Here is a 15,341-nt window from a genome sequence, read left to right on the forward strand (position 1 = left end):
ATTCCCTTGAAGTAAAACTGAAGGGGATTTTAGGAAACTTTTCCCTATTATAGTGCCAATAAGGTCACAATTGAGAAACAATTTGGCATGACCAACAAATATGGAGGTGTAAACCCATCTCCGGAAAACTTTGGAAGCAGAGTGGAGAAGAGAATGGATAAATATGATGATTTTACGAAAGAACTGGGTAAGAGTATGGTGTAAGACCTTTATAGAGATCTTGGCCAGTGTGACTTGGTGACTACCTTTAGGTATAGTGGTGCAACAGTGTTGCTGTCGAGGGAGAAATAAGGTCACCCCTAAAGTTCGTTTTATATGGGTAAATATTTTACCACATTTAATAATACAACTTGTCGATCGCCGCTTGTTTGCTCCATTCAAACAGAACAATGATTGTCCACATACATTTGCATTTTGTCAGCAGCACTTCACCTGTTTACAGTGCGAGATTTCCTACCGACGAGTGATTATTTTTATGGCCGCATAAAAGATTAGACCAGCCGAGGAATGAATATTTTCTCATTCATCAACTGATTGCTGCCCTGTTTACAGGGCAATTTTTAGGAACGAGTAAATACTTGTTCACCTAGTCATTGGCCCATGTTAAAGGGCCTTTAGTCTTGTTCCCACACGAGATTAAACTTAAGTTTTGGGGGAAGCATTGCATGTAGAATATCGAGAGGATACGGTCCCTATTTGTAATGGGCAATTATGGCATATTAGTTTAAAAGATGTGAAATTAGAGACTTCCATCCCCTGAGGAACTAGAAAGGTAAGAAAGTAAAAAAATTGCAACCCTTCCATAGTTCTCCGTAAGAAGAGGGTCATGCATTTCCTGAAATTCGTTCTCTTGTATTATTTTGGAAAAAGGGTGAAGCTTACCAAGTGAAACTTGATTTTGTCTTATCCTAGACCAAAGGGTTGGGGGACAGTCTTGACTGGGAAACAGTATTATTAATGGTAGGGGTCATAGTGGACGGGTTTCTTTGTAATTTATATTCAATTTAACACTTCTTCACACAATGAGTGAATGGTGGCCGCTAGGTGAGAATGGTTTTAGGTTTGATGGGAGGGATAAAGTGCTCCACACAAGAGCTGCAAGTGAGTTAGGTGAGAAAAGATTGTTTTCAATCTAGACATATACGGGAGTCTGAGTCTGGGAGATGACTACGTCCAAGTGGGCAATTTGAGCAGCCCTGTAATATCTTAGCAGGTGGGGTACAGAGGGCCTCCAAAACATGTATAATGGAGACTCAATTTGGCCTAAATCCGTGAGCAGTTATAGCTCTAAATAAATGTAGTAATTGGAGAATAAAATGAGTCATATTTTTTTTTTTAGGAAGAGGATGGGAGGGATCTAAAACAAAATAGAGGATTGTAGGTAATGTTATAATTTTGATTGAATTTATTCTACCTATCCGGGATAGGAGGGGAGAATTCCATTTCAGTAGGTCTTTAGCAAGTTGATGGAGCAACGAAGGCCAATGATGTTGGTACAAAGTGTCTAAAGTAGGAGTTATTCGGACACCTGAATAAAGGATAAATGGGGCATTAAATTGGAAGTTAAAGTCAAGTTGTTATAATTTTAAACATGAGATGGAATATTGCAGAGAAGAAGATCTGATTTACTGTAATTCATTTGTAAGCCTGACATTGCAAATTTACCTAATATGGTTATCAAATTAGGAGAGGAATATTAGCGGCTTTGTTAAAGTGAGTAACATGTCATATGCAAACTGACTAAAGATGGCCACACGCATTATATGTATGTTTGCAGAACCAGTCGATTTCGGCAGGACCGGCCGAACATGTAATGTGTGTGGCAGCCTCACCAAACAGCAGATATCGTGGGGGAAAAGGGTCAGGCATGTTGAATTTTTAATCTGCCCAATCCTTTTGTTTGATAGTAGATAAGACGCTGCCAGAGGAGTCTGGCAGCAGCTTTTCCCGTTCCCTCTATTGAAAACACATGCACACTCCAAGCGTGCATGTGTATGGGGGAGTCGGGAGTAAAAGCTGTCGGCCAAACAATCGTTCAGCTGACAGCTATCTAAAGTGTATGGCCAGCTTTAATTTGCATTCCCTGGTGCCTATATATAAACCTGTTATATCTGTGTGGGATCTAATGTAATTAGTTTCCATAGCGATGGTGAAAATCGCTGGGGAGAGGGGGCATCTTTGCCTCGTACCTTTCACAATCTAGGGGTATGTGGACCCACTTGGCCGCTCTGCCGTAGTGGAGTGGCAGCTGGCCAAACAACAGTCTATACATAGTCTATGAAAAGTCTTTAACACATGAGTACCTGTAAGAGTTGAGACAGACACAAGGTGTAGCATAGGCTTTGGCACGGATGAAGATTGACATGGCAGAAGACATCAGAGGTGCCAGATGACACCAGACGTGGCAGATGACACCAGACGTGGCAGGTGACACCAGACGTGGCAGATGATACCAGACGTGGCAGATAACACACTTGTCTTCATCTAAAGGCTTAGGCACAGGAAACAAACACAGCAACAGGATACAGGAAGCAGGATACGGGAACACTGGGAGCAGGAAACAACTAAGGGATTTGTTTGCAATACGAACATGGGTAGACAACAACAACGCTCAGGCAAGGAGTGGGTGGAAGGACGGAGCCCTTTTTATAGTCCAGGGTTATCTGGGGATTGGTTAGGGAACTTTTATTATGCACACGTGCTGGCCCTTGAAGTACGGGGACGAACGTGTGTGCTTGTTAGGAGGCAGTCCAGGACAGGACAGCCGCGCGAGCTCCCGAGGAGGGAGACACTGGCAGGAAGCCTGGAGTCTGTGGCCGTCTGGAGGAGAGGAACGGCGGCGGTTCGAGACTGCAGCCGTTATAGTACCTAGTTGAATGTGGATGGGGACCTTGGAAGTAGAGTGAAGTTTTAAAGTAGCTTGGGGATTAGAGAATAGCATTCGCAATGCCGAGACTAAAGGATTATCATATCTCATCATGCTCAGTTCAAACAAATAATCCCATGAAAGACTGTTAAAAGCCTTTTCAAAGTCTGAGAGTAGAACCCCAAGGGGAATTATCTTTTAATTGGAGGTATGAATGATATTTGATACTTTTCTAATATTATCAGGGGTTTGACAGGAATAAATCCCACTTGATATTTATGGATTAGGGAAGCTAGTCAAGGATGGATGTGAGGAGTGTAATCTATGTTTAAGGCTGGGTTCACACAGAGTTTTTTGCAGGCGGAAAATCTGCCTCAAAATTCAGTCCATTGAACGCCGCAGGCATAAAACGCCACGAAATACGCTTTTCCTGCCTCCCATTGACATCAATGGGAGGTCAGAGGCGTAAACGCCCGAATATAGGGCATGTCCCTTCTTTTTACCGCGAGACGGTTTTTCCGCTCGCAGGAAAAAAACGCCTCCGTCTCCCATTGAAATCAATGGGAAGCATTTTCAGCCGTTTTTTGGCGCGTTTTGCGGCGCGGTTTCCACGTCAAAAAACTCGCCAAAAGTCTTAGAAGTTCAAAGATAATCTTTGTTGGGCTTGGGAAAAACTGTAATTTGTGTGACAAGGAATACTTGTGGAATTTGGAAACTTTGAAGAATATAGTTATAAAGGTCTTTCAGAAGGTCTGAGAGTATATTGGGAATTTTTTTTTATAGTTTATGGCTGTAAAGCCATCCGGTACGCTAGCTTTGCCATGTTTCAATGAGTGAACTGCGTTCTCAAATGTATCTCTTCAGAAGTTAAGGGAAGATTTGTGAAGAAAAGTGTCCAGTAAGGGTATGTTCACACGACCTATTTTCAGACGTAATTCAGGACACTTCTTGGGACGTTTTTGGAGCCGTTTTTCATTGACTCCAATGAAAAACAGCTCCAATTACGTCCATAAAAGACGCCGCGAAAAACGCGAGTACTGGCAGAAACTTCTGAAATTCAGGAGCTGTTTTCTCGAAAACAGCTCCGTATTTTGAGACGTTTTTGACTCTGCGTGTGAACATACCCTTTATGTTATATAATTTACGTAGAGCTGCATCTAGAAAGGAGGTTAAAGATGTCTTAGAAGGAGAAGAATGGGAGGTATATAATTTGGATAGTAGAATGTCGAATATATCTTATCTAGGTTAGAGAAAATATCTCCAGAGAGTAGGCATGTTTTGTAGACATTGTTAATAGATCCCCAAGCTCTCAGCCTGTCAGCCAGCAATTTATCAGGCTTTTTAGCATATTTGAAAAAATAAAAATGCAAGACTTTTTCTGTATGTTGGGCTAGTAATAAAATACAATCTCCAAAATGTCCTTAAATTAAGGTAGAACAGGTGCCTTTCCAAAAGATACTGTATACCACCAAAAAAGAAAAAAGTTACAACCGATCATATATGTATGTATATATATATATATATATATATATATATATATATATATATATATATATATATATACATACAGGGTGGGCCATTTATATGGATACACCTAAATAAAATGGGAATGGTTGGTGATATTAACTTCCTGTTTGTGGCACATTAGTATATGGGAGGGGGGAAACTTTTCAAGCTGGGTGTTGACCATGGCGGCCATTTTGAAGTCGGACATTTTGTATCCAACTTTAGTTTTTTCAATGGGAAGAGGGTCATGTGACACATCAAACTTATTGAGAATTTCACAAGAAAAACAATGGTGTGCTTGGTTTTAACGTTACTTTATTCTTTCATGAGTTGTTTACACGTTTCTGACCACTTATAAAATGTGTTCAAAGTGCTGCCCATTGTGTTGGATTGTCAATGCAACCCTTTTCTCCCACTCTTCACACACTGATAGCAACAACGCAGAAGAAATGCTAGCACAGGCTTCCAGTATCCATAGTTTCAGATGCTGCACATCTCGTATCTTCACAGCATAGACAATTGCCTTCAGATGAGCCCAAAGATAAAAGTCTAAGGGGGTCAGATCGGGAGACCTAGGGGGCCATTCAACTGGCCCACGACGACCAGTCCACTTTCCAGGAAACTGTTCATCTAGGAATGCTCGGACCTGACACCCATAATATGGTGGTGCATCATCTTGCTGGAAAAACTCAGGGAACGTGCCAGCTTCAGTGCATAAAGAGGGAAACACATCATCATGTAGCAATTTCAGATATCCCGTGGCCTTGAGGTTTCCATTGATGAAGAATGGCCCCACTATCTTTGTACCCCATATACCAGATACGAGATGTGCAGCAACTGAAACTACGGATACTGGAAGCCTGTGCTAGCATTTCTTCTGCGGTTTTGCTATCAGTGTGTGAAGAGTTGGAGAAGAGGGTTGCATTGACAATCCAACACAATGGCCAGCATTTTGAACACATTTTATAAGTGGTCAGAAACTTGTAAATAACTCATGAAAGAATAAAGTAACGTTAAAACCAAGCACACCATTGTTTTTCTTAAGAAATGCTCGATAAGTTTGATGTGTCAGATGACCCTCTTCCCATTGAAAAAACTAAAGTTGGATACAAAATGGCCAACTTCAAAATGGCCGCCATGGTCAACACCCAGCTTGAAAAGTTTCCCCCCTCCCATATACTAATGTGCCACAAACAGGAAGTTAATATCACCAACCATTCCCATTTTATTTAGGTGTATCCATATAAATGGCCCACCCTGTATGTACACAAAAATGTCAACCGCACAGTCCTATATATATATATATATATATACAGTGGAGGAAATAAGTATTTGATCCCTTGCTGATTTTGTAAGTTTGCCCACTGTCAAAGTCATGAACAGTCTAGAATTTTTAGGCTAGGTTAATTTTACCAGTGAGAGATAGATTATATAAAAAAAAAAAAGAAAATCACATTGTCAAAATTATATATATTTATTTGCATTGTGCACAGAGAAATAAGTATTTGATCCCCAACCATTAAGAGTTCAGCCTCCTCCAGACCAGTTACACGCTCCAAATCAACTTGGTGCCTGCATTAAAGACAGCTCTTACATGGTCACCTGTATAAAAGACTCCTGTCCACAGACTCAATTAATCAGTCTGACTCTAACCTCTACAACATGGGCAAGACCAATGAGCTTTCTAAGGATGTCAGGGACAAGATCATAGACCTGCACAAGGCTGGAATGGGCTACAAAACCATAAGTAAGATGCTGGGTGAGAAGGAGACAACTGTTGGTGCAATAGTAAGAAAATGGAAGACATACAAAATGACTGTCAATCGACATCGATCTGGTGCTCCATGCAAAATCTCACCTCGTGGGGTATCCTTGATCCTGAGGAAGGTGAGAGCTCAGCCGAAAACTACACAGGGGGGAACTTGTTAATGATCTCAAGGCAGCTGGGACCACAGTCCCCAAGAAAACCATTGGTAACACATTACGCCGTAATGGATTAAAATCCTGCAGTGCCCGCAAGGTCCCCCTGCTCAAGAAGGCACATGTACAGGCCAGTCTGAAGTTTGCAAATGAACATCTGGATGATTCTGAGAGTGATTGGGAGAAGGTGCTGTGGTCAGATGAGACTAAAATTGAGCTCTTTGGCATTAACTCAACTCGCCGTGTTTGGAGGAAGAGAAATGCTGCCTATGACCCAAAGAACACCGTCCCCACTGTCAAGCATGGAGGTGGAAACATTATGTTTTGGGGGTGTTTCTCTGCTAAGGGCACAGGACTACTTCACCGCATCAATGGGAGAATGGATGGAGCCATGTACCTTCAAATCCTGAGAGACAACCTCCTTCCCTCCACCAGGACATTAATAATGGCTCGTGGCTGGGTCTTCCAGCACGACAATTACCCGAAACATACAGCCAAGGCAACAAAGGAGTGGCTCAAAAAGAAGCACATTTAGGTCATGGAGTGGCCTAGCCAGTCTCCGGACCTTAATCCCATCGAAAACTTATGGAGGGAGCTGAAGATCCGAGTTGCCAAGCGACAGCCTCGAAATCTTAATGATTTACAGATGATCTGCAAAGAGGAGTGGGCCAAAATTCCATCTAACATGTGTGCAAACCTCATCATCAACTACTAAAAATGTCTGACTTCTGTGCTTGCCAACAAGGGTTTTGCCACCAAGTATTAAGTCTTGTTTGTCAAAGGGATCAAATACTTATTTCTCTGTGCACAATGCAAATAAATATATATAATTTTGACAATGTGATTTTTGTAATTTTTTTTAAATATAATCTATCTCTCACTGGTAAAGTTAACCTAGCCTAAAAATTCTAGACTGTTCATGTCTTTGACAGTGGGCAAACTTACAAAATCAGCAAGGGATCAAATACTTATTTCCTTCACTGTACATACTATCAAGTTCATTTAGCATACATATATAAATATTTATGAATGTACAACTTACATACAAGTAAGGGGAGAAATATGGAGGGCATAGAATGACACGGCTCAGCACATTGAAAAAATGGAAAGCTTTCCCTGAATATTAGTTGGGGTATCCTCCATTTTCATTCAGTAGGTTTTTAAGATCCATCTGTGTTCGGTACATTCATACTGAATATTAGTTAAATTAGAAAAGACTCATTTAGTATCCAAGGAAGGAGTAGTTTATTTGTTTAAATCCCTTCTCACTCTGGGTGTAAGAGTCCAGTGGGCGGTCCTACTTAGTGATTGGCAGCTATTTCTGCATTCACACTCATACAGAGAAAACTGTCAATCAATGGTTGAGACCGCCTACTGGACTCTTTTGCCCAAAGTAAGCAGGGATTTAAAAATAATAAATTAAAGGTTTTACTGAATCTTTCTGCACAAAACTATATATCAGTCTCAGGGGCATAGCTAAAGGCTCAAGAGCCCCGGTGCAAAAGTCCCCCAACTTCTTCTCATGGCAGACAGCCCGCAGCTTTCAGCTGCATCGCTGGGTCTCCTAAGTGACCCAACGATGCAGCACTTGGAGCTAGGGGCGTCGCGAAGGTCTTAAAATGTAAGGGTAGACAGTAAATCTATAGCACTACGACACCTATAGCTATGGATAGGATTAGATAGAGTGGCTCAGTCACATATGTTAGTCTTAGATATAGGGTCCAGCCAGGGGCGTAGCTAGAGGCTCATGGGCCCGATGCAAAAATTCTTACTGGGCCCCCCCCCCACCCCGCAAACTTCTCATGGCCGACGGTCCGCTTTCAGCTGCATCGCTGGGTCTCCTAAGTGACCCAACAATGCAGCACTAGCAGCCGGGGCGTCACTAAGGCTGGGTTCACACACACTATTTACGGACGTAATTCGGTCGTTTTAGCATTGAATTACGTCCGAAAATGCGGCTCAAAAGCGTCGGCAAACATCTGCCCATTCATTTGAATGGGTCTTACGATGTTCTGTGCCGATGGTCATTTTTTTTTACGCGCCGCTGTCAAAAGGCGGCGCGTAAAAAAGTGCCTGTCACTTCTTCAGGCGTAAATGGAGCCGTTTTCCATGGACTCCATGGAAAACCAGCTTCAATTACTTCCGTAATGGACGCAGCAAAAGACGCCTGCACATGCCATTACGGCTGAAATTACGGTGCTGTTTTCTCCTGAAAACAGCACAGTAATTTCAGCCGTAACGGACGCTGCCGTGTGAACATACCCTCAGGGCTTAAAATGTCCGGGAAATAGCCCCAATACATATGTGTCCGCCCCAAAAAAAAGTGTGTATATGAGACAGCATAGCATATCTATAGCACTACGACCCTATAAACTATGGATAGGATTAGATACAGTGGCTGAGCAGACAGTATCACACATGATAGGATTAGATACAGTGGCTCAGAAGGCAGTATCACACATGATAGGATTAGATACACAGCTCAGCAGACAGTATCACACATGATAGGATTAGATACAGTGGCCCAGCAGACAGTATCACACATGATAGGATTAGATACAGTGGCTCAGCAGAAAGTACCACACATGATAGGATTAGATACAGTGGCTCAGCAGACAGTATCACACATGATAGGATTAGATACAGTGGCTCAGCAGACAGTACCACACATGATAGGATTAGATACAGTGGCTCAGCAGACAGTATCACACATGATAGGATTAGATACAGTGGCTCAGCAGACAGTATCACACATGATCGGATTAGATATAGGGCCCAGCAGACAGTATACATGATTGGATTAGAGACACAGCTCAGCAGACTGTATCACACATGATAGGATTAGATACAGAGCCCAGCTCGCTGACATTGCGGCTCCAGCGCAGGATAGGTAAGAATAATAATTTTGCTTCTTTATGTGTTACTGATTATTTTTGTATGTTTGTGTTTTTTTTACAGGTTCGGTTGTTGGACTTCGGATACGAGGACTTCAATGACGGCATTTTTTTTATTCTCAATAAAATGGTTAATGAGGGTTGTGTTTTTTTATTTCAATAAAATATTTTTTCTATGTGCTTGTATCTTTTTAAACTTTATTATCACCGCCTTAGTAATGGCCGCTGGCTGATTGACAATCTCCATTACTAAGGCGAGGCTTAATGTTAGCCGGTGCAGAGGCTACACTAACCCCCATTATTACCCCGGTACCCACCGCCACCAGGGGTACTGGGAAGAGCCGGGTACAAACCAGTACCCGACCATCTGTAGTGACGGGCAGGCACCGGGGTGGCCGCAGGCTGGTAGTATTAGGCTGGGGAAGGCCAAAAACAGTGGCCCTTCCCACCCTTGTAATGCTGCCTGCTGCTGCTGTGTTGTATCTGGCTGGTTATGAAAATTGGGGGGGACCCGACATCGTTCTTTCCAATTTTTTTATTTTTTATTTTTTTTTAAATGACGTGGGGTCCCCCCCATTTTCATAACCAGCCAGATACAATAAAGCAGCAGCAGGCAGCATTACCAGGATGGGAAGGGCCACTGTTTTTGGCCTTTCCCCTCCTGATAATACCAGCCTGCGGCCACCCCAGTGGCCGACCATCACTACAGATGGTCAGGTACTGGATGGTACCCGGCTCTTCCCAGCACCCCTGGTGGCGGTGGGTACCGGGGTAATAAAGGGGGTTAGTGTTAGCCTCTGCAGCAACTAACACTAAGTCCCGCCTTAGCAATGGACGCTGTCAATCAGCCGGCGGCCATTACTAAGGCGGTAGTAATATAGTTTAAAAAAAAAACACAAAGACATAGAAAAAATATTTTATTGAAATAAAAAAAAATCCCACACAACCCTCATTAACCATTTTATTAATAAAAAAAAAGCTGTCATCAAAGTAGTCCTGGAATCCGCCGTAGTCCAACGACCGAACCTGTAAGAAAACACACAAAAAATGATTAGTAACACATGTGTTAGGGTATGTGCACACACACGAATTACTTCCATAATTGACGGACGTATTTCGGCCGCAAGTACCGGACCGAACACAGTGCAGGGAGCCGGGCTCCTAGCGTCGTACTTATGTACGACGCTAGGAGTCCCTGCCTCGCTGCCGGACAACTGTCCCGTACTGAAAACATGTTTACAGTATGGGACAGTTGTCCTGCAGCGAGGCAGGGACTCCTAGCATCGTACATAACTATAATGCTAGGAGCCTGGCTCCATGCACTGTGTTCGGTCCGGTACTTGCGGCCGAAATACGTCCGTCAATTACGGACGTAATTAGTGTCTGTGCACATACCCTAAGGCTTAGATACAGGGCCCATGTGTGATACTGTCTGTGGGACCCTGTATCTAAGCCTACCACAAGGTAGGCTTAGATACAGGGTCCAGCAGACAGGAATCTTATACAGTATAAGATTACTGTGTGCTGGGGCCTTGTATCTAAACCTACAGTGTGGTAGGCTTAGATACAGGGCCCAGCAGACAGGATCACGCATGGGCCATGTATCTAAGCCTACCATGTGATTGGCTTAGATACAGGGCCCAGCAGACAGGATCACACAATCTGTGATCCTGTCTCATGGGCCCCCTAAGCCTGCTACATCGTAGGCTTAGGGGTTGTGCAGTCCCTAAACATTGATGGCCTATCCACAGGATAGGCCATCAATAGCTGATGTGTCGCCCGGGACCCGCAAATCAGCTGTTTTGAAGGGGCCGCAGCACTCGTACGAGAGCGGCTTCCCCTTCATTTCACTACTCGCCCACACTGTGAATCGCCGACACCGATTCACAGTGTGACCGGAATGAAGTGACAGGAATGAAGGGGAGCAGCTCTCGTACGAGTGCTGCGGCCCCTTCAAAACAGCTGATTGGCGGGTCCCTGGAGTCAGACCCCGCCAGTCAGGGCTAACCTTACCTTCCTCTTCGGCCGCGGCGGGAGTTCTGTAGTCTCGATGCTGTGCGCGGCGGCATAGCGCTGTGACGTCATGCGCTGCGCACAGTGCTTGACGTCAGGACCTCCGCTGCGATCCGGAACCAGGAAGGTAAGTAAAGTATGTTACTATAGTAACAGGGGCCCGCGGCCCGAGTTACTATAGTAACTTTTTATTGATGTGGTGCGGGGGGCCGTGGGCCCCCCTGGCTTCGGGGCCCGGTCGCAATTGCGACCGCTGCGACCCCTATAGCTACGCCAGTGGGTCCAGCTCGTTGACATTGCGGCTCCAGTTCTGTATCCATTTTATGTGTTACACATTTTTTGTATGTTTGTTATTTTTACAGGTTTGGTTGTTGGACTACTTTGGATTTGAGGACTACTTTGATGACGGCGTTTTTTTATTCTCAATAAAATGGTTAACGAGGGTTGTGTTGTTTTTTGGTTTTTTTTAATAAAATATTTTATCTATGTCCTTGTATTTTTTAAACTTCAATACTACCGCCTTAGTAATGGCCCCTGGCTGATTGACAGCATCCATTACTAAGGCGGGGCTTAATGTTAACCAGTGAAAAGGCTACCAATAACCCCCATTATTACCCTGGTACCCACCGACACCAGGGGTACCGAGAAGAGGCAGGTGCGATCCAGTACCCAACCATCTGTAGTGATAGTTGTGCACTGGGGTGGCTGCAGGCTGGTATTATTAGACTTGGAAAGGCTAGAAACCTTGGCCCTGCCCCATCCTGGTAATGCTAGCCTGCTGCTGCTGTGTTGTATCTGGCTGGTTATGAAAATGGGTGGAGCCCAACATTGTTTTTTCCATATACTAGTATATATATTTATTTTGCAAATTATGTGGGGTCCACCCCTTTCTTCAGAACCAGACAGTTTTGTGGTTTTTTCAAAAAATAACCCCCACACAACCCTTTTATTGAAAATAAAAAAAGCCGTAATTGAAGTAGTCCTCGAATCGGACGTAGTGCAACAACCAAAGCCGTAAAAAAAAGCACAAACACAAAAAACACAAACACAAAAAAAAAAACATTAGTAACACGTGGTAGGATTAGATACAGGGCCCCAGTAGACAGTAATCTTATACAGAGGCCCCAGTTACTACAGTGACTTTTAATAGGCGTGGTGTGGGGGCCACGGGCCCCCTGGCTTTGCGGCCCCGTCACAATTGTGACCCCTATAGCTACGCCACTGATCAGCTCAGCTCCTCCTGCTGTTATCATGCTGTCTGCAGATCGAATTTTTAACATAACAGATTCCTTATAAGATTCATATGCTATGCAAAAAAGATACACAACTTGGACAACCTGCATCAATGGAATCAATCTTAGGCTCATGGGCCCCAATGCAAAACCTGTAAGAGAACTCCCAACAACTATCACATTTGTAGTACTTGTCTCTTCATATTGGGCAAAGGGGCGATTTCCAACCAAGGGTGTACATACTATAGAGGTAGACCATAGACAGGGCTGGCCTTAGGATAAATGGCACCATGTGTACAATTTTCTTTCAGTGCCCCACCCCATCATTAAAAAAATGCCCCATAAAAAAGTATAATGCCCCCCCCACAGTATAATTCCCTTTTTAGTGCCCCCACACAGTATAATGACCTTTATAGTGTCCCACACAATATAACGCCCCCTTTAGTGCCCCCCACAGTATAATGCCCCTAAGTGCCACACACAGAATATTGCCCCCTGTAGTGCCCCCCCACAATATAATGTCCCCCTCCCATAGTTGCCACATATAGCCCCCATTGTAGATAGTGCCCCCGTGTAGATTGTTCCATACAGCCCCCCGTAAATTCTGCCATACAGCCCCCCTGTGGATTCTTCCATACAGCCCCCACCTCCCCCTTGTGGACAGTACCCTCACCTCCCCTTTGTAGATAGTGCCATAAAGAACCCCACCCTTCCCTTGTAAATAGTGCCATACAGCCCCTACCTCCCCTTTGTAGATAGTGCCATACAGCCCCCACCTCCACCCTGTAGATTCTGCCAAACAGCCCCCACCTCCTCCTTGTAGACACTGCCCCCCACCTCCCATTTTTTAGATAGCGCCATACAGAACCCCACTTCCCCTTTAAATAGTGCCATACAGACCCCCACCTTCCCTTTATAGCTAGTGCCATACAGCTCCCACCTCCCCCTGTAGATTCTGCCATACAGCCCCCACGTCCCCCTTGTAGACAATGCCCCCACCTCCCCCTTGTAAACAGTGCCATACAGTCCCAACTCCCCTTTGTAGATAGTGCCATACAGCCCCCACCTCCCCCTTGTAAACAGCGCCATACAGCCCCTCACCTCCCCTTTGTAGACAGTGCCATACAGCCCCCCACTTCCCCCTTGTAAACAGTGCCATACAGCCCCTTACCTCCCCTTTGTAGATAGTGCCATACAGCCCCCCACCTCCCCTTTGTAAACAGGTTGCCCCCACCTCCCCCTTGTAGACAGTGCCCCCCAAACAAATAAAACAACATTTTTTACTTACCTAGACCACGTTCTCACGACGAATGGAGCTGCTCCAGAACACCGGCAGGATCCATGCGTATGCCGCTGTGATCCAGTGGCGTCATCATGCCTGCCTGCGCAGGGACCCTGCCGAACGGCCTGTAGCCTATGGCAGAGCAGGAAGATGCCTCCCTACTCTATCATGGGATTCAATGGTATCTGCGTCCTAAGGATGCAGATACTATTGAATGTAGGGTCGCTACCACTGTAATAGTCATAGCAGCAGCTAGCGGCGCCATCGGGCATGGGGGAGCCCATCCCAGCGGGCGGCACGGGCGCCCCCATGCTCAGTGGCGCTGCTAGCAGCCGCTATGGCTGCTACAGTGGTAGTTACGCCACTGAGCAGAGAAGGAGCGGAAAGAAAGCTGCAGAATCGCCGGGCCCGGGCACTTCACAAGCAGCAAAAGGGAGCAAGGGGGGCGCCCCCTTCCACCTACTGGAGTGATGCACGCTGTGTGATGGCATAGGTCGCACACCCCAAAGGCGAGCCCTGACTATAGAGGTGCTATTATCTTAGTTGGCTCTGTCCGCTTTGCTACTGGTTGGTAAGAATCTTTGCATGACTTTCCTGCGCAGAAAAATTGTATTGAAAGATTATCCCTACTAATCCAAATATTTTTACCCTTTTTGACAAATAGGGCAATAGCCCCGAAAGGGGCAGCCCTACATGGGAACCTGTCACTAGTCTACTGCTTTTAAGCCCAGTCATCCCTACACATTGAAACTGGGTCAATGTTTAAACAAGGAACCAAAAGGCCCTTTTACATGGGCCAATTATTGGGCAAAGAGGAGTCCATATGAATGCTCATTCCGGATTATTGCCCTGTTTAGTCAGGTTAATAATCAGCTGATGAACGAGCAAACACTCGTTCATCGACTGATCTGCTAGTTTATGCAGCATTAAACATTATCATTGTCGGCAGCACATTTCCCAATATAATAAAAATAAAAAATCATCACAAAACATTTCTAAAAATAAAAGTCAACTATTTATAGGGCTATTTCAGCGATGGGTGGTGGTCTCAGCACTTGGACCACTACCGATCAAAACTTCTGACATGTTAGTGTCATTTTAACGTAAAAACTTGATTTAAACACTAGGTCATTTTCTGACTGCAGATTCCATATAAAACTATCAATATCAGAAAAGAAAATTAAAGTGATATCCGTAGTGGAGGCTGAACCATTACACGTAATATTATAGAAGGTTACAGAGATTATCACATGGCAATTATCTCTATTCTTAGCATTATCATACTGTGGGGGGGGGGGGCTTCTCTTTTGTGTAGATTTCAAAGGATTTACTGTCCCACTGTAGTAACAATTATGCTCAGTCTGTCTCGATCTATATAACCTGAGAGATGACACAAAACAAAGACATGTTTTGACTTTTGTTTGGCATAGAATATCGGGCCTCACGCTGCTGATCGGACATATAATCTCTTCTTCACATTCCAGACTGATTCTTTCTGTTCTACTAGAATAATTCTTATAATGTCAGACTGAATATGTAATGATGAATACATCACAATACTGTGTGCAGACACCCCAAACCAAAAATACAATAATACAGACAAATAGCCCACAGCCTATGAAGCCTAA

This window comes from Rhinoderma darwinii, chromosome 9 (assembly GCF_050947455.1).
Source record: "Rhinoderma darwinii isolate aRhiDar2 chromosome 9, aRhiDar2.hap1, whole genome shotgun sequence".
NCBI classification, from domain to species: Eukaryota; Metazoa; Chordata; class Amphibia; order Anura; family Rhinodermatidae; genus Rhinoderma; species Rhinoderma darwinii.